The sequence below is a fragment of the Triticum aestivum genome, chromosome 6B (assembly GCF_018294505.1).
Source record: "Triticum aestivum cultivar Chinese Spring chromosome 6B, IWGSC CS RefSeq v2.1, whole genome shotgun sequence".
Classification (NCBI taxonomy): domain Eukaryota; kingdom Viridiplantae; phylum Streptophyta; class Magnoliopsida; order Poales; family Poaceae; genus Triticum; species Triticum aestivum.
Window position 1 is genome coordinate 5,715,824 of NC_057810.1, and position 20,276 is coordinate 5,736,099.

General features: G+C 47.9%; 1 pseudogene; it reads right to left on the reverse strand.

The window, feature by feature from the left end:
- Nucleotides 1-1,809: 1,809 nt before the first annotated feature.
- LOC123138564 (disease resistance protein Pik-2-like) lies at nt 1,810-10,318 on the reverse strand (annotated as a pseudogene).
- Nucleotides 10,319-20,276: the final 9,958 nt, after the last annotated feature.

Genomic DNA, 20,276 nt, shown 5'->3' on the forward strand with positions numbered 1-20,276 from the left:
AGCAGGGAGACATGAAACACCGGGTGAATTGTCGCTTGCGGAGGCAGCTGGAGCTTATAAGCCACTTCATTGATCTTTGCGATGACTGGGAAAGGTCCATAGTACTTGTATGCCAGCTTGTGGTTCGCTCGTGGGGCTACAGAAGACTGGATGTAGGGCTGGAGCTTCAGGAACACCTGATCCCCAATCTCGAACGAGCGAAACGATCTCTTTTTATCTGCTTGGTTCTTCATCAATTGTCTCACTCTGTTCAAATGCTGCTGTAAAAGGTCCTGAATGATGTCTCTTTCCTCAATCCACGACTGCAGAGCCGGCACTGAGCAAGAGTTCTCTGCCGTGATCCCCCAGTGCCTTGGTTCGTACCCAAACATGGCTTTAAAGGGTGTCATCCCTATAGCTGAGTGATGGGAGTTGTTATACCAGAATTGAGCTAGGGGGATCCAAAAACTCAACCGCCTCAGGCAAGCTTGAGTAAAACATCTCAAGAATGTTTCCACACACTGGTTAACCCGTTCCGTCTGACCATCTGTCTGCGGGTGGTTGGCTGTGCTGAGACGAAGTTGAGTGCCTGCGGCCTTGAATAGTTCCTGCCAAAAATGGCTTGTGAAAACAGGGTCACGATATGATATTATTGCTCCAGGGAGACCGTGAATCTTGTAGACTTGTTGGATGAAAATCTGAGCTACAGATGCCGCTGTATATGGGTGCGCTAGAGGCAGGAAATAGCTGAACTTGGTTCTTTTGTCCACGATCACCAGGAGGCAGTTGAACCGGCTGGATTGTGGGAGGCCATCCACAAAATCCATGGATATCATATCCCAGGGTTTGTTGGGAATTGGCAAGGGTAGCAAGAGTCCCGGTGAGGCTGCTCGATCGGGTTTCGCTTGCTGGCATACGGCACAACACTGCACATATTGCTTGATTTGCACTTTCATCTTGGGCCACGCAAAGAGACGCCAGATGCGCTTGTAGGTGACTGGGAACCCTGAGTGACCCCACTGGGCTATCATGAAATGCTTGGATTATACGTTGCTGAAGGTGTGTGCTCCCTCCCAGCCAAATTCTATTTCTGAACCGGATGATGCCCTGCTGTAGCGTGAACCTGCCCTTCGAGTCATCGCGTATAGCCAGCTGCTCTAGAAGTTTTTGTGCCTGCGGGTTGTTGTTATAACTGTTGACAACATCCTCCAGCCAACTAGGCTGACATGACGTGACCACATTTAGCACCTCCGATGGATTGGCTCGTGACAAGGCATCCACACCATTGTTTTCAGTCCCTTTTCTGTACACGATGCGATACTGAAGCCCCAGCAACTTGGTAAAAGCCTTCTGTTGCCACGGCGTATTCAGCCGCTGTTCCTCCAAGTGAGTGAGGCTCTTCTGGTCTGTGTATATGACAAATTCTGCGTGTTGCAAATATGGACGCCACTGATCGACAGCCACGATGATTGCCAGATATTGTTTTTCGTACGTTGACAGTCCCTGAGACCTGGGGCTCAGTGCTTTGCTCATGAATGCTATAGGGTGGCCTTGTTGTTGTAGAATTGCTCCGATGCCCGTGTCGCATGCGTCTGTCTCCACTGTGAAAGGTCATGCAAAGTTGGGCAATGCTAGTACGGGCGCAGAGATCAGTTGCCGCTTCAAGACCTGGAAAGCCGTCTATGTGATCAAAGTCCATTGAAACGGCACGCCTTTCTTTAATAAATTGAACCGTGGTCGTGCGATCATTCCAAAGTTGCGCACGAAGCGGCGATAGTATCCTGCGAGACCCAAAAAGCTACGGACTCCTTTGACATCTTGCGGTGGGTTCTAGTTGACCACAGTTGCTATTTTGGTCGGGTCTGTTGCGACTCCGCGAGCACTGATGACATGGCCTAGGTAGGATACCTGGCTCTGCCCGAAAGCGCACTTGCTGAGCTTGACCTTCCACTGATCTTTCCGGAGCAATTCCAACACCTGCCTCACGTGGCACTTGTGCTCCTCTAATGTGGCGCTGAAAATCAATATGTCATCGAAGAAGCAGAGAATGCAGATGCGCATCACTGGCTTGAGCGTTGTAGTCAGCCCTTCGATGAACGTGGGTGGTGCTCCAGCCAAACCAAAGGACAAGACCTTGAATTCAAAGTGGCCCTGATGCATGGAGAATGCCGTCTTGTACTCCTCCCCCAGCGCGAGCCTGATCTGATGACAGCCCGCGCGCAAGTCAAGTTTCGAGAACCACGATGCGCCATGTAGCTCGTCCAAAACTTCTTCGATGACTGGGACCGGGAACTTGCCGACGACTGTAATGGCATTCAGTTGCCTGTAATCTATGCAAAGGCGCCAGGTCCCGTCTTTTTTCTTAACCAGGATGACTGGGGATGAGAAAGGATTGTTGCTACGCTGAATAACTCCGGATTTCAGAAGTGCTTCGACTTGAGCCTCTATCTCTGTCTTCTGCTCAGGTTTGTAACGATATTGCCTGACATTGACTGGTCCCGCTCCTGGGATCAGAGGGATGCGGTGGTCGCATGCCCTCCTAGGTGGGAGCCCGACCGTCTCTTCAAACACGTCTGGAAACTGATCTATGATTTCTTGAATGCACGCTGGCGTCGTTTCCAACTGTTCCTGTTGTGGGGCAACCACACAGAGGTGTATAACATGAGTGATTGAACCGTTGCTGCATAGGTTATGCAACTGTAAACTGTTGATGGTCTGGCAACTGTTGGAAGCCGCATCGTGCCCCACGAGACGCAGCGGACCTGCTGGAGTGGGTATCTCAATGAAATGAGCGCGCCAGTCGACCTGCATCGGGCTGTGCTCCTCCAGCCAATCCATGCCGAGAATGACATCATATGTGCCCAAAGCCAGTACTCTCAGATCCGTATAGAACTCATGCCCTTGAGCATACTACGCGCAATGTGAGGCAACCTCAGTGCAGAGCAACTCTCCCCCATCTTCCACACGCACACGACTAGGTTTAGGCAGAGAGCGGACCCCTGAAAGTTTGCGTGCCAAGTGCTTGTTGATGAAAGAATTGGAGCTGCCTGAATCGACCAGCATGAGTACTTCATGCCCTTGCACCCATGCTCGAAGTTGAAAAGCTCTGGCTGACACCCCTCCTGTTACTGCTGAAACTAAAATGGCCATGGCTGTATCCTGAATCCCATCCTCTGAACTCACTTGAGTGTCGACGAAGCTGTCGAGGCCAAAGATATCCAGCAGCTCTTCAACCACATGCAGTTGGACTGTGGTGGGACACACATGATCGTGCCCCCACCGTTCGCCGCACTTAAAACACAGCCCTCGAGCTCGCCTATAATCACGGAGGGTCTTGAGCTTGGACGCGTCTGTGCGGGCTGCGTCTGTGCCGCGACGATCTGCTGCTGGCGCTGCAGGCACCAAACGCGCTGGAGGTGGAGGAAGTGGCAGAGGCGTGCCTCCCCGCGGAGGCGCTTCTGGTGGTCGCGGGAGACTGCCGAAGGTGCCCTCGACTACCTTTTCTTGAAGCAGCGCGAGAGCACACGCTGTATCCAAGTCTTGCGGTCACTGAACGAGCACCACTGCTCGAATATCCCTCCTCAGTCCCTCGACAAAATGAGTCAAGAAATAAAAAGGATGAATCGTGTCAGAGTAAGAGGATAAATGGTTTATGATCAACTCGAATTGCTCTATGTAATGTGCGACAGAAGAAGTTTGGCGGATGGTGTAGAACTGCCTAATCAGCGTCTGATGACGATCCCGACCAAAACGAGTGCAAAGTAACACCGTAAAAGCTTCCCAATAAAAATCTGCAAGCCTTTTGTTCGGTCTTCTCAGAGTCCGGTACTTCTTGCTCGTCGTTGTTGTCGTCGATTACCTGACCAGACGTACCAACACTGGTAGGTAGTATAATGCAAAGACGAGGGTGGTATTACCTCTTGTTCGGTCTGTTTCGAGTCCAATTCCTCTTCATCAGTCTAAAAAAAGCCAGCACTGGTAGCTGTCAGGGAGAAAAAAAACATGCCAGATAGATAAAGAAGCATTTAGTAATACTAATACGTACCTGAGATAGACCATATGGGTGGAGATCAAGGGTGGGACGATTGGGATGGGTGTCGATTGCTTGCCTCAGAGCTGCGTTCACCTTTTCAATATCAGAAGCATTGGCACCATTGCAGTCGATATAAGCGCCTACCCTCTTGAGCGAAGGGAGGTTCCCCAGGCTACCAATAAAGTCAAAACCAGTGCTGGCAACGTTCAAAACACGCACTCTGATATCAATGCATTCAAGGCTCTCCATAGATCCTAGCAGAAACTCCTGTTTGGTCTGTTCCGAGTCTGATTCCTCTTCATCATCAGTCTGAAAAAAGACAACACTGCAGGTAGCTGTCAGGGAATTGAAAAAAACCAATACCAGATAGACAACGAAGCATGCAGTAATACGTACCTGTGGTCGACCATATGCTGAGAGATGAAGGGTGGGATGGTTGGGATGGGTGTCGATTGCTTGCCTCACCGCTGCCTTCACCTTTTCAATATCAGAAGCATTTGGCACCATTGCAGCCGATATGAGCGTCTACCCTCTTGAGCGAAGGGAGGTTCCCCAGGCTACCGATAAAGTCAAAACCAATGTTGGCATCCTTCAAGGCACGCAGTGGCAGTACGATAGTAATTTTCTCAAGGCTCTCCATAGATCCTTGCAGAAACCAGAATGGCGCAGAGAGACACCTCGCATGTGCAACTCCTCAACTTGGGGAACGCAACGCACCATTAGGGAATTCCATGCCCCTCAGAACGCATTTCCCTAGAAGGACAGTAAGCTCTGGCAAACTACCAAGGTTCACCACGTCCTGCTTGCCCAAATCATCCACGAATATGGTTAGGATGGAGAGGTTCGGAAGAAACATGGAATTAATCCACGTCGGGAACCTGCGGAAACTGCCTGTTATGGCCAAATCACGGAGTTGCCGAGAGGGCTTATAGTCTTCCCAGTAGTAACTGGGAGCCCGCTGTTGGATATAATCACGATTAGGCAAAACTGGGTCCGGCACGGACATGTAGCCCTGGCCGAGTCGGCCATGTATAGGTAGGATAGGTACTATATATACGTGTACGTGGTTCCCCTGTAAACTAAACCCAGAACAAAAGAAATAAAATCCCAGGAGCGACACGCTCCTGTTGCGATCCATCGGCGTCCCGTGTACCCGTGTGTGTATTGCTGAAACTAGCTCGTATCGATCAGGCAAGCCGGCGGCTTGTAGTCTCATACGTGCGTGTATAGGCTTGAAGGAAAATCGATCCAGCTGCTAGGCTGTTTGGTGCTTTGGTGTATAAGTGCACCTGACCATCGTCTACGCCTACATCTCCAACTGGTTAGCTCTGGAAAGTACTCGAGCTAGTCTCGTACGTGCGTCTCGCCGGAAAGTACACGGCGCATTGCAGCGTCGAGGCCGGGCCCGTGCCAACACCCGCGTAATCGCCTCAATCCCCTTGAAGCAAAAGTTTTTTCGTAGGACTTGTATCTTTTGCAGATTGCATAAAGACTCTATGAGAGTTTTCTCCCAGCAACTCTCATCCACACCTGTAATGAAAGTACAGGTGAGCACCCTCAGCTCTGTCAGCTTCCTGAGTTCTTTCACGAAGATATCAGGCTCATCAACAATACTCAAATCTAGCTCCTCCAAGGATGTCAGGTTCCCTATCCCATTCGGCACTGTTATACCAGGACGATTCATGTCAGCATGCAGGCACTTGAGTTTGCTTGAGTTTCCTTAGCAAACCAATACTCTGTGGTAACTCTCTTATATCAGTGCCCCTCAAGTCCAGTGTCTGCAGAAACTTTAGATTTCCTATTTCTTCTGGGAGCTTACTAATATGTGTGCTTTGTAGACTCAAGTATCTCAACTGAGGTAACCTCCCAATATGCTCAAGATGGTAAGGACGGTCTCTTTCAAAATTACACATTTCCATTGCTAGAACACGTAACACTTGAAAGTTTGGAAGTGATGGCACCGCATTGGGATCACGACCTCAGTTTGGGCATGTTCATGTTAGTCAGAGGCAGAACTCTCTTTTGGACAGCTAACCTGCGGGCATTGCATTGTGAAGGTGTGTGTTCTTCGTTACTATCCAATATAGTAACAAAATTTTGTTCCTTTGAAAACAAACAAATTATATCCAGCACCATATCATGAATACAACAAGCATATATTGTGTACTTCACTGAATCCTCGACTGGCTGGATCATGCTTCTATTTAGTAGTTCGTTAAAGTATCTTTCTCCGGTCTCAAATAAACTTACCCCTGGTTCCTCAATGACAAAACCTTCGGCAACCCACTGCCATATCAATGTGTCTTTCATGATCAAATCGTCTTCTGGATATACGCTCAGATGCAGCAGGCAAGACCTTAGATGACAAGGTAGATCATAATAACTAAATGATAATATCTTCCTCGTGTTCTCTACATCTTTGTTATTATCTCCAGATCCAAAGCCAATAGAGTTGAATACTTTTGACCAGTTCTCCATAGGTTTACCAGCCAACAAACTAGCTAGTGTAATTATTGCCAATGGCAGACCTCCACACTTCTGTAAAATTTTGCTTGATACTTCAGCCGGATGATCAAAAGGGCATTTATCTTTACCACCAAACAATCTTGTATAGAATAATTCTTCAGACAAATGGTGAGAAAGTGGTTTTAGCTTGTAAATATCTCCAGTGTTTTTGGCGACATCGAGAATACGGGTAGTTGTGATTACCCGACTCACATGATTGTTATCAAGCAAAGCACATTTGATAATGTCCCATGCTTTTAGATCCCATATGTCATCAATGACAATGAGGTACCTGTGCAACAACATGATTCATGCATTAGCTAGAAAAGCCATCTAGAAAATATGTAAAAAAATATTTGCATATCAGCCACTTCAATACGCAATACAAATATTTATGGGATCAATCAATCTGTAGCAGGTACAATACAGAAAAGGAGTGAGTAAGTCACTGGAAAAATGCATTTCTTTCATCAAAATGGCATTTCGTTCATCAAATTTAAAGATGTTTTTATATATTGAATTTGGTTATGAATTATTTGTTTGAACTCAGATTTATATTCCAGTTCTAAACTGAGCTTGTGAGAATGTTTGGTAGTTTTTCAGGACCGAAATGATATTAAAGGTGGAAAACATGTTAAATTTAGTCCATTTTTAAAGTACATCAGGTTATTAACTGGTTGCTTCATTGGATTCAACACCCTTATTGCTTTATGCATTTGCCAGTTCGATGTAGATGGCATCCATATTAACATGTAACGCCCTATTATGCCACTAGATCTAAGACATTAGGTTCTACATGTCTTATATTATCGAAGCTATTTCCAATTTATACCTATGTAATTGGGAATGATTGTTCAGCTCAGATTTCTAATGTTTGGAGATATAAAGTTGATTAAGGTGGATGATGTGTACATACGTACCTTGCATTCTCAAGTAGTCGTCGGAGTTTGCTGATGAGTTGTGTTTCATCCAATGTGGCTAAATCACCCATACACTTGTTCTTGTCAACTTCCAAGATGATATCCCTGAGAACTTTCTTCACTTCTGGGTCTCGACCCACTAAAACAAATGTTGTGCATGTAAATTGTGTTTGAAGCCTATCATACACTGCCTTAGCAAGTGTAGTCTTGCCAAGTCCTCCAGGTCCAATAATAGAGACTATCTTCATCTTGTGCTGCTGCTGCTTGGGACCATCATCATCTGTGAGCATCTTGGTTAGCTCGTCCCGTGCGTCTTCAATACCAACGAGCTCTTTCTGATCCTTGTACAAAGCCAAGACACGAGGATCAATCTTTTGTTTGCCAGCTGGATTAGTAACAACACCATCAACTTTGTATCTGTCACGCCGGTCAGCCACCTCCTGGGCGCGGTTCTTGATGTCCCTGATGGCATTGCCGATCTGATGGCGTGTCTTGCCTTTGGTGAACAAGTTGGCCATCTTCCCTACCAGCCTTTTGAGGTTGTTTGAGTCGGCGATGGCATCAGATTGAGAACCCTCGGCGCACACCAGGAAGTTGTCGACAACATCCTCCATGTCGTACGATAGCTCCCTGAGCTCATCAGCCCAGATGATGACCTGGTTATCCAGCTGGTCCCTTGGCACCTCCGCCATCTTGACAAGTGCAGCGTTCATGCTCTTCATCTCCCTCTCAAGGGACTCAACATCTTTCTTGACACCCTTCAGCAGCTTGTACTCACCCACGAGCAGCTCGCCAAGCTTGGGGAGCAGGCTTCCCATGGCACCGGTCACCACCTCCATGGTGGAAGGGATCGATCTTTATTTTCAGTGTATGGATCCTTTAGCTAGGAAGCAGTCCTGTAACACACACGAATTGGAAGTTAGAAGACCAAAGGAAATTGCTCTCCATCGCAGGAAATACCTAGGAAAAGTAATGCATCCACTCCAACACCAAGGCAAAAATAGCTGCTTAGGCCTCGTTCGGTTACACCCAGTATACTATTAGTCAAATGAGTGGTCAAAGTTAAATCACACAGAAACAAAAACGCCATGTAAAAAGGGAAATAGTAACCTTTTTTGTTGTCAAACAGAGGAAGCAACTAGTACCTCCTGAAACAATATAGATTGGTTATTGCCACACTTCTAATCTTACACTGGACTGTCCAAAGAGAGGTGATTTAAATCCCTGTTTGATATTTCCACATGTCTGTTCTTACATTGGACCGTAGGCGGTAGGCCTACTTTTGTTTGAGACTTGGGGGCTTACCTGAAGATGTTGTCGATGAGCTGAAATATAGTTCGATATATGTTAACCTGAAGCATATATTTTTCTGGTTTTCATAGTTTCAGCATATGCAGCATTGTCGGCACATAGGGGATAATGTCTCTATATCCAAAATTTATATGCATGATTCAGAGTGACATTAACTGCACAAAGAGGTAGCGTTAAACTTGTGAGCTGGCCACTGTTCATTTGTTTGCTTGCATTATACAACTTTGTTTACTGCTCCTATTCTGCTCACTCCTGAAGAGTCTAGTATTTTAGGCTAACAACTGAGCATTTCCATGTCTAAAAATAATAATGTGGCTCTAATTTTTTCCCCTGTGAGCTCAAAACATGGACAGATCTCCATAATGTCCTTGTTTAGGCAGATCTGATGTATACATAAATGTTTTGAGTTTCTGTTATCATACTATTTTGGATCTGCTTTGAGCAAGTAAATTATGTGATTTGAACAGATTTGTACTATTTGAATGATGAGTACATCGCTGGATCTGAGTGTGTACATCACTAAATGAATATGAATGTTGACAGCAACGCTTGACAAAAAGGTGGCACCCAATCCCTGCAGGCATTAGATTCATCGACTACTTACTAGCTAGGGGATCTAATAAATTTTGTCATTTGAACAGATCTATATCTGACTGAATCAGAATGTGCACTGCAGGGACTAGGTTTATGTACATGGGGATTTAATAACTAGTGTAGTAGCCAACAGCAACAAGCCCTTACCAACTAAAATACATATAGATACATCCATTTCAATGACAAGTATTTCCGGACGGAGGGAGTACGAGCAGAAGCAAGCATAATGATAGATCCTCCCAATGCCGCCGTCTTCTGGCTGCTCTCTGTTGTATTCCTCCTGCCGATGCTGCAAGATCGATCCGGTAGCAGGAATCAGCTGCTAGGTTCTTGAGCGACTGCCTCCAAATGCTGCCGTCTTCTGGCTGCTCTCTAGCAGCAAGTTCCGGTGTAGCCTTTTGAGCCGGCTGCTAGTTGGTAGGCTGTTGAGCGACCGCCTGGAAATGCCAGCCAGATCCCCTGGGACAAGATGAAGAGGAGCAGGTGAGAGATGGAAACGCAACAAGAGGAGCAGAAAAGAATAGCTTGAGGGGAAGAAGGTAGAGCATTTACAGGCAGCTAGCAATGGCGGTTGATGAAGGCGATAGATCTACTACTCCGCTTGAGCGCCATGCATGGTTGGATTGGACTTGGATGGTGGTTCCCTTCCCTTCCCTTCCCTTGTCGAGAGCAGAGTCTGCAGAGCAAGGCAACAATGGAGGAGCGGTGCCTGTGTTGTTACTGCTGGATGCTGCCTGGTCATGTGCAATGAAGGCGACTGAGCGCTAGTTGCTACAGTGTGTGAGCAAGAGCAATAGTGGTCACGGTCATTCCTTAGTCTCTGCTGCTACCGACCCCTGCAGTGCACATCAATGAAGACGACTGATGAGTGGCCGAGTCTACCCGAGCTAGCTGCTACAGTGTGTGAACGAGTGTGACCAGCAACGGGACAGACATATATTTGCTATGAAGCACCCTCTGTATGCACTGCACTGCACTGCACATCCAAGGAGAAGGGGGCTGCTAAATACCTACTCCTACAACATGAACCAGCTCCTCAACTAGTAATAACACTGCTAGTATTTATTAGGTTTTTTTTCTCTTGAAACTATATTACTGTTGGGTTATCTTTTAGTTACATTCACTCCTTTGCTAGGTCATTGGGGATTAGTGACAAGTCTTTCCTTTCTTTGGACGCGATCTCTTGCGTATTCTATGTTCACCCATGCTAGGGCTATTAAGGGCATCTACGACCGGATTGGGCGAATTTGGCCCCCCAAACGTCCACGGACGCGCCCGGTCAGTGTATGGGCGCGTCCATTTTCACTCCCTATTTATTCGTCCACGCAGTCATGTTCCTCAATTTTTTTCTTCTATACGCTCGGCCACATGCATTTGATTGGTGGAGAGAGAGAGAGAGAGAGAGAAAGAAATAATAAATAAATAAAAATATGCCCTGTGGCGGGCCAAATTCTATGTGGCGGATGTAGGACCACTGATCGGACACGCCCGAGCACTCCTCATACTCATTTCATATATGAGGCCAATATGAGGAGTAGATAGCCTGGACATTTAAGGAGGCTTTAAGGGATTCGATCGGATCAACTTTTTTCCTTTTCTCTCCTGTCCAGTCAGTGGTCCTACATCCACCCGGTTAATTTGGGAAGTCCGGCTGTAGATGCTCTAACCTCCTCATGGTTCCACTTCTACCTCTATGTGAGTTTCTCAAACATATTTATTAAATAATTTATATTGTTTATTTCAAAATAGTTGACAATTTATTGTCATTCTTAAAAAAATGTACGGAAGATGGTAGACAGAACCTACTACACCGATGGCGCAGAATTAACTTATCAGGAGAAAGACCATCTTATCTCATTTACTCTCATTACTAGATCAAGTTTGGATTAGTAGTACTTTTGACATGCATCACATGTTGCCTCCACTTAAATCTAATCCACGTTCATTTCACCCACTGTTATATATAATAACTAATCATGGTCATGAAATCATATGATGAAAGCACTGTATATAAAACCTATACAAATACAACGACAATAAGCTGCATTTTCAAAAATACAGAAAAATTTAGCAGTAGCGCTTTTCAAAAGAAACACTACTGCTACTTACTATTATCAGTAGCGCTTTTCCCTACAAGCGCTACTGCTAACTAGGTATAACAGTAGCGCTGGAAAACCAACGCTGCTGCTACGAGTTAGGTGTACCGTCTTTCTGGTAGCGCTTGTACAAGCGCTACTAATAGCTATAAAACAGGCACTACTACTAGTGTTTTCCCTAATAGTGTATGCTCCCGGACTTCGTAGGAGACCCGTAATATCTCAGCCTGTCTAGTCTAGTTTTTTCTGGCGTGGTGCCCAATCAGCTTGGCAACATCTTGTGATTATTATACATCAATCTGCACTCACAATATGCAACTAGTTATCTGCACTCTGACGACCTTTGATGATTGCGGCGACTCTTTTTGCTCAAGTATCTTGACATGAGTTATGTGAACCCAGGGCCGACCCGAGCATTGTGGAGGCCCTAGTGCGAGTGAAGTACAATGAACTATATCAAAGTAACATAAATACTTTACTGAGTATATATTACATATCACGAAAACATAATAAAGACGTAACACATGAAAAATGTAATTTTAATTACAAAATAAAATTTTAATATACCATGTATATGTGATTACATGATACATATAATGATTATAAATATATGTACTAAACCATAAATAACTACTGAATAAATACACCATGGTGCAAGTGTTGTTAGATTTTTTGTAATTTATTTAGGTATGTAGTTGTATTGGGACCTAGGTCACCGCACCTTTTTCCATCGCCAAGGGTCGGCCCTGTGTGAACCTGTGCACCGTGATAGATTGGGTTGACAAAGTGAACATGCTGGCCTCTCTTGAGGTCCCCAGGCTAACCGCTTGTTTGCTAAATAACATAGGTCACTTTGTGTCTGTAAGGGTACTGGTGGATACTCTCTCGATTACTAGTAGCAATCACTGGCGGATACAAGTTTGGTGGTGATTACAGGCACGATACAAGAATTTGGTTTGTAGGGTTCGTCGCGAGACAGGAATGGGAAAGGGGAAAAGAGCCGAGCCGCCTTGCCGTGATCCACTGGATGACTCGTGCAGCTGCTCCTCCTCCCTTAAGTATCGGTGGTTGGGCTTCAGTTAACCCAGGTCGGCCCGACGACTCTGGGGTTGGGCTTCTTGGGACGGGGTATGCGCGGCGCGGAGGCGACGCGATCGTTGACGCTGACTGGTGGGTCGCTCCTATCAGGGGCGCTGACATCCCCCCCCCTCCTTGAGCTGAGGCTTGTCCCCAAGCCCCCGCGAGCGGGAAGCGCTGCTGGAGACTAGCCTTGTCCTCCCAAGTGTCCCCCAACACCTCGGAGTTTGACCAGCGGACGCGAACTTGCTCGCACATCCTGCCCTTCGATTGCCTCCAACGGGACTGCATAATTTTCATAGGCACAGCTAGTTCATCAGAGCAATGCGGAAGAAGAGGTTCGGCCGATGTACCCGAGTTCAGAACGCGACGGAGCAGGGAGACATGAAACACCGGGTGAATTGTCGCTTGCGGAGGCAGCTGGAGCTTATAAGCCACTTCATTGATCTTTGCGATGACTGGGAAAGGTCCATAGTACTTGTATGCCAGCTTGTGGTTCGCTCGTGGGGCTACAGAAGACTGGATGTAGGGCTGGAGCTTCAGGAACACCTGATCCCCAATCTCGAACGAGCGAAACGATCTCTTTTTATCTGCTTGGTTCTTCATCAATTGTCTCACTCTGTTCAAATGCTGCTGTAAAAGGTCCTGAATGATGTCTCTTTCCTCAATCCACGACTGCAGAGCCGGCACTGAGCAAGAGTTCTCTGCCGTGATCCCCCAGTGCCTTGGTTCGTACCCAAACATGGCTTTAAAGGGTGTCATCCCTATAGCTGAGTGATGGGAGTTGTTATACCAGAATTGAGCTAGGGGGATCCAAAAACTCAACCGCCTCAGGCAAGCTTGAGTAAAACATCTCAAGAATGTTTCCACACACTGGTTAACCCGTTCCGTCTGACCATCTGTCTGCGGGTGGTTGGCTGTGCTGAGACGAAGTTGAGTGCCTGCGGCCTTGAATAGTTCCTGCCAAAAATGGCTTGTGAAAACAGGGTCACGATATGATATTATTGCTCCAGGGAGACCGTGAATCTTGTAGACTTGTTGGATGAAAATCTGAGCTACAGATGCCGCTGTATATGGGTGCGCTAGAGGCAGGAAATAGCTGAACTTGGTTCTTTTGTCCACGATCACCAGGAGGCAGTTGAACCGGCTGGATTGTGGGAGGCCATCCACAAAATCCATGGATATCATATCCCAGGGTTTGTTGGGAATTGGCAAGGGTAGCAAGAGTCCCGGTGAGGCTGCTCGATCGGGTTTCGCTTGCTGGCATACGGCACAACACTGCACATATTGCTTGATTTGCACTTTCATCTTGGGCCACGCAAAGAGACGCCAGATGCGCTTGTAGGTGACTGGGAACCCTGAGTGACCCCACTGGGCTATCATGAAATGCTTGGATTATACGTTGCTGAAGGTGTGTGCTCCCTCCCAGCCAAATTCTATTTCTGAACCGGATGATGCCCTGCTGTAGCGTGAACCTGCCCTTCGAGTCATCGCGTATAGCCAGCTGCTCTAGAAGTTTTTGTGCCTGCGGGTTGTTGTTATAACTGTTGACAACATCCTCCAGCCAACTAGGCTGACATGACGTGACCACATTTAGCACCTCCGATGGATTGGCTCGTGACAAGGCATCCACACCATTGTTTCAGTCCCTTTTCTGTACACGATGCGATACTGAAGCCCCAGCAACTTGGTAAAAGCCTTCTGTTGCCACGGCGTATTCAGCCGCTGTTCCTCCAAGTGAGTGAGGCTCTTCTGGTCTGTGTATATGACAAATTCTGCGTGTTGCAAATATGGACGCCACTGATCGACAGCCACGATGATTGCCAGATATTGTTTTTCGTACGTTGACAGTCCCTGAGACCTGGGGCTCAGTGCTTTGCTCATGAATGCTATAGGGTGGTCTTGTTGTTGTAGAATTGCTCCGATGCCCGTGTCGCATGCGTCTGTCTCCACTGTGAAAGGTCATGCAAAGTTGGGCAATGCTAGTACGGGCGCAGAGATCAGTTGCCGCTTCAAGACCTGGAAAGCCGTCTATGTGATCGAAGTCCATTGAAACGGCACGCCTTTCTTTAATAAATTGAACCGTGGTCGTGCGATCATTCCAAAGTTGCGCACGAAGCGGCGATAGTATCCTGCGAGACCCAAAAAGCTACGGACTCCTTTGACATCTTGCGGTGGGTTCTAGTTGACCACAGTTGCTATTTTGGTCGGGTCTGTTGCGACTCCGCGAGCACTGATGACATGGCCTAGGTAGGATACCTGGCTCTGCCCGAAAGTGCACTTGCTGAGCTTGACCTTCCACTGATCTTTCCGGAGCAATTCCAACACCTGCCTCACGTGGCACTTGTGCTGCTCTAATGTGGCGCTGAAAATCAATATGTCATCGAAGAAGCAGAGAATGCAGATGCGCATCACTGGCTTGAGCGTTGTAGTCAGCCCTTCGATGAACGTGGGTGGTGCTCCAGCCAAACCAAAGGACAAGACCTTGAATTCAAAGTGGCCCTGATGCATGGAGAATGCCGTCTTGTACTCCTCCCCCAGCGCGAGCCTGATCTGATGACAGCCCGCGCGCAAGTCAAGTTTCGAGAACCACGCTGCGCCATGTAGCTCGTCCAAAACTTCTTCGATGACTGGGACCGGGAACTTGCCGACGACTGTAATGGCATTCAGTTGCCTGTAATCTATGCAAAGGCGCCAGGTCCCGTCTTTTTTCTTAACCAGGATGACTGGGGATGAGAAAGGATTGTTGCTACGCTGAATAACTCCGGATTTCAGAAGTGCTTCGACTTGAGCCTCTATCTCTGTCTTCTGCTCAGGTTTGTAACGATATTGCCTGACATTGACTGGTCCCGCTCCTGGGATCAGAGGGATGCGGTGGTCGCATGCCCTCCTAGGTGGGAGCCCGACCGTCTCTTCAAACACGTCTGGAAACTGATCTATGATTTCTTGAATGCACGCTGGCGTCGTTTCCAACTGTTCCTGTTGTGGGGCAACCACACAGAGGTGTATAACATGAGTGATTGAACCGTTGCTGCATAGGTTATGCAACTGTAAACTGTTGATGGTCTGGCAACTGTTGGAAGCCGCATCGTGCCCCACGAGACGCAGCGGACCTGCTGGAGTGGGTATCTCAATGAAATGAGCGCGCCAGTCGACCTGCATCGGGCTGTGCTCCTCCAGCCAATCCATGCCGAGAATGACATCATATGTGCCCAAAGCCAGTACTCTCAGATCCGTATAGAACTCATGCCCTTGAGCATACTACGCGCAATGTGAGGCAACCTCAGTGCAGAGCAACTCTCCCCCATCTTCCACACGCACACGACTAGGTTTAGGCAGAGAGCGGACCCCTGAAAGTTTGCGTGCCAAGTGCTTGTTGATGAAAGAATTGGAGCTGCCTGAATCGACCAGCATGAGTACTTCATGCCCTTGCACCCATGCTCGAAGTTGAAAAGCTCTGGCTGACACCCCTCCTGTTACTGCTGAAACTAAAATGGCCATGGCTGTATCCTGAATCCCATCCTCTGAACTCACTTGAGTGTCGACGAAGCTGTCGAGGCCAAAGATATCCAGTAGCTCTTCAACCACATGCAGTTGGACTGTGGTGGGACACACATGATCGTGCCCCCACCGTTCGCCGCACTTAAAACACAGCCCTCGAGCTCGCCTATAATCACGGAGGGTCTTGAGCTTGGACGCGTCTGTGCGGGCTGCGTCTGTGCCGCGACGATCTGCTGCTGGCGCTGCAGGCACCAAACGCGCTGGAGGTGGAGGAAGTGGCAGAGGCGTGCCTCCCCGCGGAGGCGCTTCTGGTGGTCGCGGGAGACTGCCGAAGGTGCCCTCGACTACCTTTTCTTGAAGCAGCGCGAGAGCACACGCTGTATCCAAGTCTTGCGGTCACTGAACGAGCACCACTGCTCGAATATCCCTCCTCAGTCCCTCGACAAAATGAGTCAAGAAATAAAAAGGATGAATCGTGTCAGAGTAAGAGGATAAATGGTTTATGATCAACTCGAATTGCTCTATGTAATGTGCGACAGAAGAAGTTTGGCGGATGGTGTAGAACTGCCTAATCAGCGTCTGATGACGATCCCGACCAAAACGAGTGCAAAGTAACACCGTAAAAGCTTCCCAATCAAAATCTGCAAGCCTTTTTTGTATGGACTGCAGCCAGACTGTGGCCGACCCTGAGAAGTTCACAGCCACCATGGGTACCCAAAACGAGGGCAAGATACTAAACATTTGAAAGTATTGTTCACACATCGTTTTCCATAAATTCGGGTTATCGCCCGAGAATTGCGGAAACGCGATGGATGGGTGCGACTGGCCCAGACCGGACAGTAGTTGGCTAGCATGAGCAAACGGCGAGAGCGAATTCGGAGATGCTGCCGGAGAGGAGGACGGACCTGTTGCCGGGGGTGGCGGCAGCGTATGTAAGAACACCGCCGCGTTCCCCCGTGGCAGATTGAAAATGCCGTGGCCATTAGGCCCTGGAAATTCGTTACCCGCGCCACCACCGGACCCCATGAAGACGCCGGTCGTCGCAGAAGGGCTCGACTTCGGGAGTGCTTCTTGGGGGTCCTCGTCCCTCCGGGAAGGCGGCGGCTGCGCCATCTCGAGCGCCGCCACCGCGTCGCTGAGGTCAGCGACTCTCTTCTCCAGATCCGGATGCCAGTCGACCAGATCGTCGATCTTGGCCGTCGAAGCCTGAATCTCCGCGATCGCCTTGTTCTGGGCCTTGAGGGTGTTGTCGAGCCGTTCGAGGAAGGCCTCGATCGCCGGATCCATGGCTACAAGATGCGTAGGAGCGTGGTGTAAACCTCTGGTCTCGATGATCCGCGCCAGGATGAAGGGGCAGAGGATTGACTGGTCTCTGATACCAGATGTAAGGGTACTGGTGGATACTCTCTCAATTGCTAGTAGCAATCACTGGCGGATACAAGTTTGGTGGCGATTACAGGCACGATACAAGAATTTGGTTTCTAGGGTTCGTCGCGAGACAGGAATGGGAAAGGGGAAAAGAGCCGAGCCGCCTTGCCGTGATCCACTGGATGACTCGTGCAGCTGCTCCTCCTCCCTTAAGTATCGGTGGTTGGGCTTCAGTTAACCCAGGTCGGCCCAACGACTCTGGGGTTGGGCTTCTTGGGCCGGGGTATGCGCGGCGCGGAGGCGACGCGATCGTTGACGCTGACTGGTGGGTCGCTCCTGTCAGGGGCGCTGACAGTGTCCCCTTCGAACCTCACCAGGGTCAAGATCCTCGACATCTTGGCAATTCAATTCAAATGCAGTTAGACCTATTTGCTGGGAGCCCTGCTCCAGTGCTCCCCCTAACCTAATTTCGGAGGGGTATTTTTGTCCCCGTGAATTTGTTTTTTTCCTGGCCCGCCGCAGCCCATATCCAAGCCCTGTCTAGCCCTGTATAACCCAGACCGTATACATACAGTACCCTAGTCCGGAAAAAAACATCACACGACCCCACGTCCATGTAAGACCTGCCGAATCCAATCATTCACGCGAGCAGCTCCATCAATCTCGCGAGCATTGACGCAGCTCCATAAGTCACGTAGTAGATCTCCATCGGCGGCTATCTCGTCTCCGGTGATCTCGTCAGACAGCGGGCGCGACAACGTCGTGAATCTCCAACGATCGCGCACAGGTACCGCATCCCGCGTCCCCCCTCTAGTTCGCTCGCGGCAACATCGAATGAACTGTCGCCGCGCCAGTGGCAGTGGTTAACCTAGCGGAGCGGGTAACCTAGCTACCCGGCGGCGCATGTGATCGTGGATCTTGTTCCGGTAGTGCCGCTCCTCGTGATCTGGGTTCACGTAGCGTCGGTTGCTGTCGGCTGTGCGCACCACCAGTATCGTTATTTGATGTGGCGGCTAACCTAGGTATCCGGCGGCAGAGGTAATCATAGATCTAGCTAGGTTTTGAGATCGTGCAGTTCCTCGCGATTGAAAGTGATCACGATGGGTGCCGTGGCCATCTTCCTTGATAAGTTTGGCAGATCTGAACGGCCTCGATTGCGGTTGTTTACATAACATCAGTGATCGTGTGCTATGTGTTTTATATTTCATCATAGATAATGTTTGCACATGTGATGATACATAATATTGGTTGTAGGAAATGGCGGACGAGGAGATAACTGATATCATGGTAGACATGGAGTTTGGAGAACTGATGAAAGCATGGATAGAAGATTGGTCAGATGATGAAAATTCAGATCGTGAAGATCGGTCAGAGAATGGGAACGAATGGGATGATCTTAATGTGAGTGGCATTGTCATGTTGTAATTTTTTGGTGGCATCTAACAACATTAAATCTTCGTGTTGAAAATTTATAGATTGATGAGCTTGGTGATGATCAGGAAAACAACTCGGAGCTCTCGAATGAAGATTACATTAGTCAGGTACGTAAGTGAAATTTTTGTTGGCATGCAAATTGAATTTCTTCTGGAATATTATATGATAAGTAATTTTGTATTTGTGTTGTATTTTCCAGTTCATTTCCGAATGTCATAATGTGTACGACTATTACGGTGAATCCGACGCGGAGACATGCCTTAACGGTGAATCATTAGATGCACCTGGTTCTGGGGAGTCCGAGTCGTCGGTCATCATGAGTGAGGTATGTGTGTAATCAATGTTCTATGGAAGTAAGTAATGTTAAACCATAGAAATCTGTTTTCGTGGCTGTGGTTTGATTGTGTAGGTGACACAAGATGATGGTGCAAAGAATGTCCAAGATACTGCCAGTGCAGATGATAAGAGGGATATGTTCATGCAGAGAATGGAAATGACCTTTACGTCTCACGATGATGCGTATGATTTCTACAAAAGCTATGCTAGAGATAATGGTTTCAGCATTAGAAAGAATAAGGTCATGTATAGCAAAACAGAGTCACGTCATATGCGTTATAGGCGGTTTGTTTGTTCAAGACAAGGGAAACGTGACATCAAGTTGCTAACCGAGGAAGGACACAACCGTAGGCTCAGAGCCGAGACACGCTGCTTTTGCGAAGCGCACCTGACCGTCAAGCTTGACCAAAGCGTGGGGTTTGGTATGTTGAAAGTTTTGAGGACAAGCATAGCCATATGTTGGCAAGACCGGACGAGGTACCTTTTCTTTGGTCCCACAGAAAAATCAAAGAGTACCAGAAGCATGAGATCATGTCCATGGGAGCTGCAGGGATTAGAATTCACGACATGATGGATTGCTTCATCAGCAAGCATGTATGGTACGACGGTGTTGGTTTTACCAGGCGTGAAATATACAACCTTTGCGCTAAGGAGAAGAGGAAGCTGCTTTCAAAAGGTGATGCTGCCACAGCCATAGGCATCATGGCCAGTAGGAAACAGAGGGATCCTAGCTTCTTTTTCGAGTACAGGCCAGATAAGGAAGGACATTTGAATAGGATGTTCAGGTGTGACTCCCAGTCTCGTCATGACTATGAGGACTTCGGCGACATGCTTGTATTTGACAGCACGTACAAGATGAACCGCTATGGTATGCCATTCATACCTTTTGTTGGTCTTAACAATCACCGGAAGACCACTGTTTTTGGTTGTGCCATAGTTTCGGACGAGACCGAGGAGACATACGTGTGGCTTTTGCAGACTTTTTTGAGGTCCATGTGTCAAAAGATGCCTAAGAGTGTTATCACAGACGCCGACGCTGCGATGAACAAGGAAATTCGCGAAGTCTTGCCAGACGTGTGGCACCGTATATGTACGTGGCACATAGAGAAAAATATGAAGATT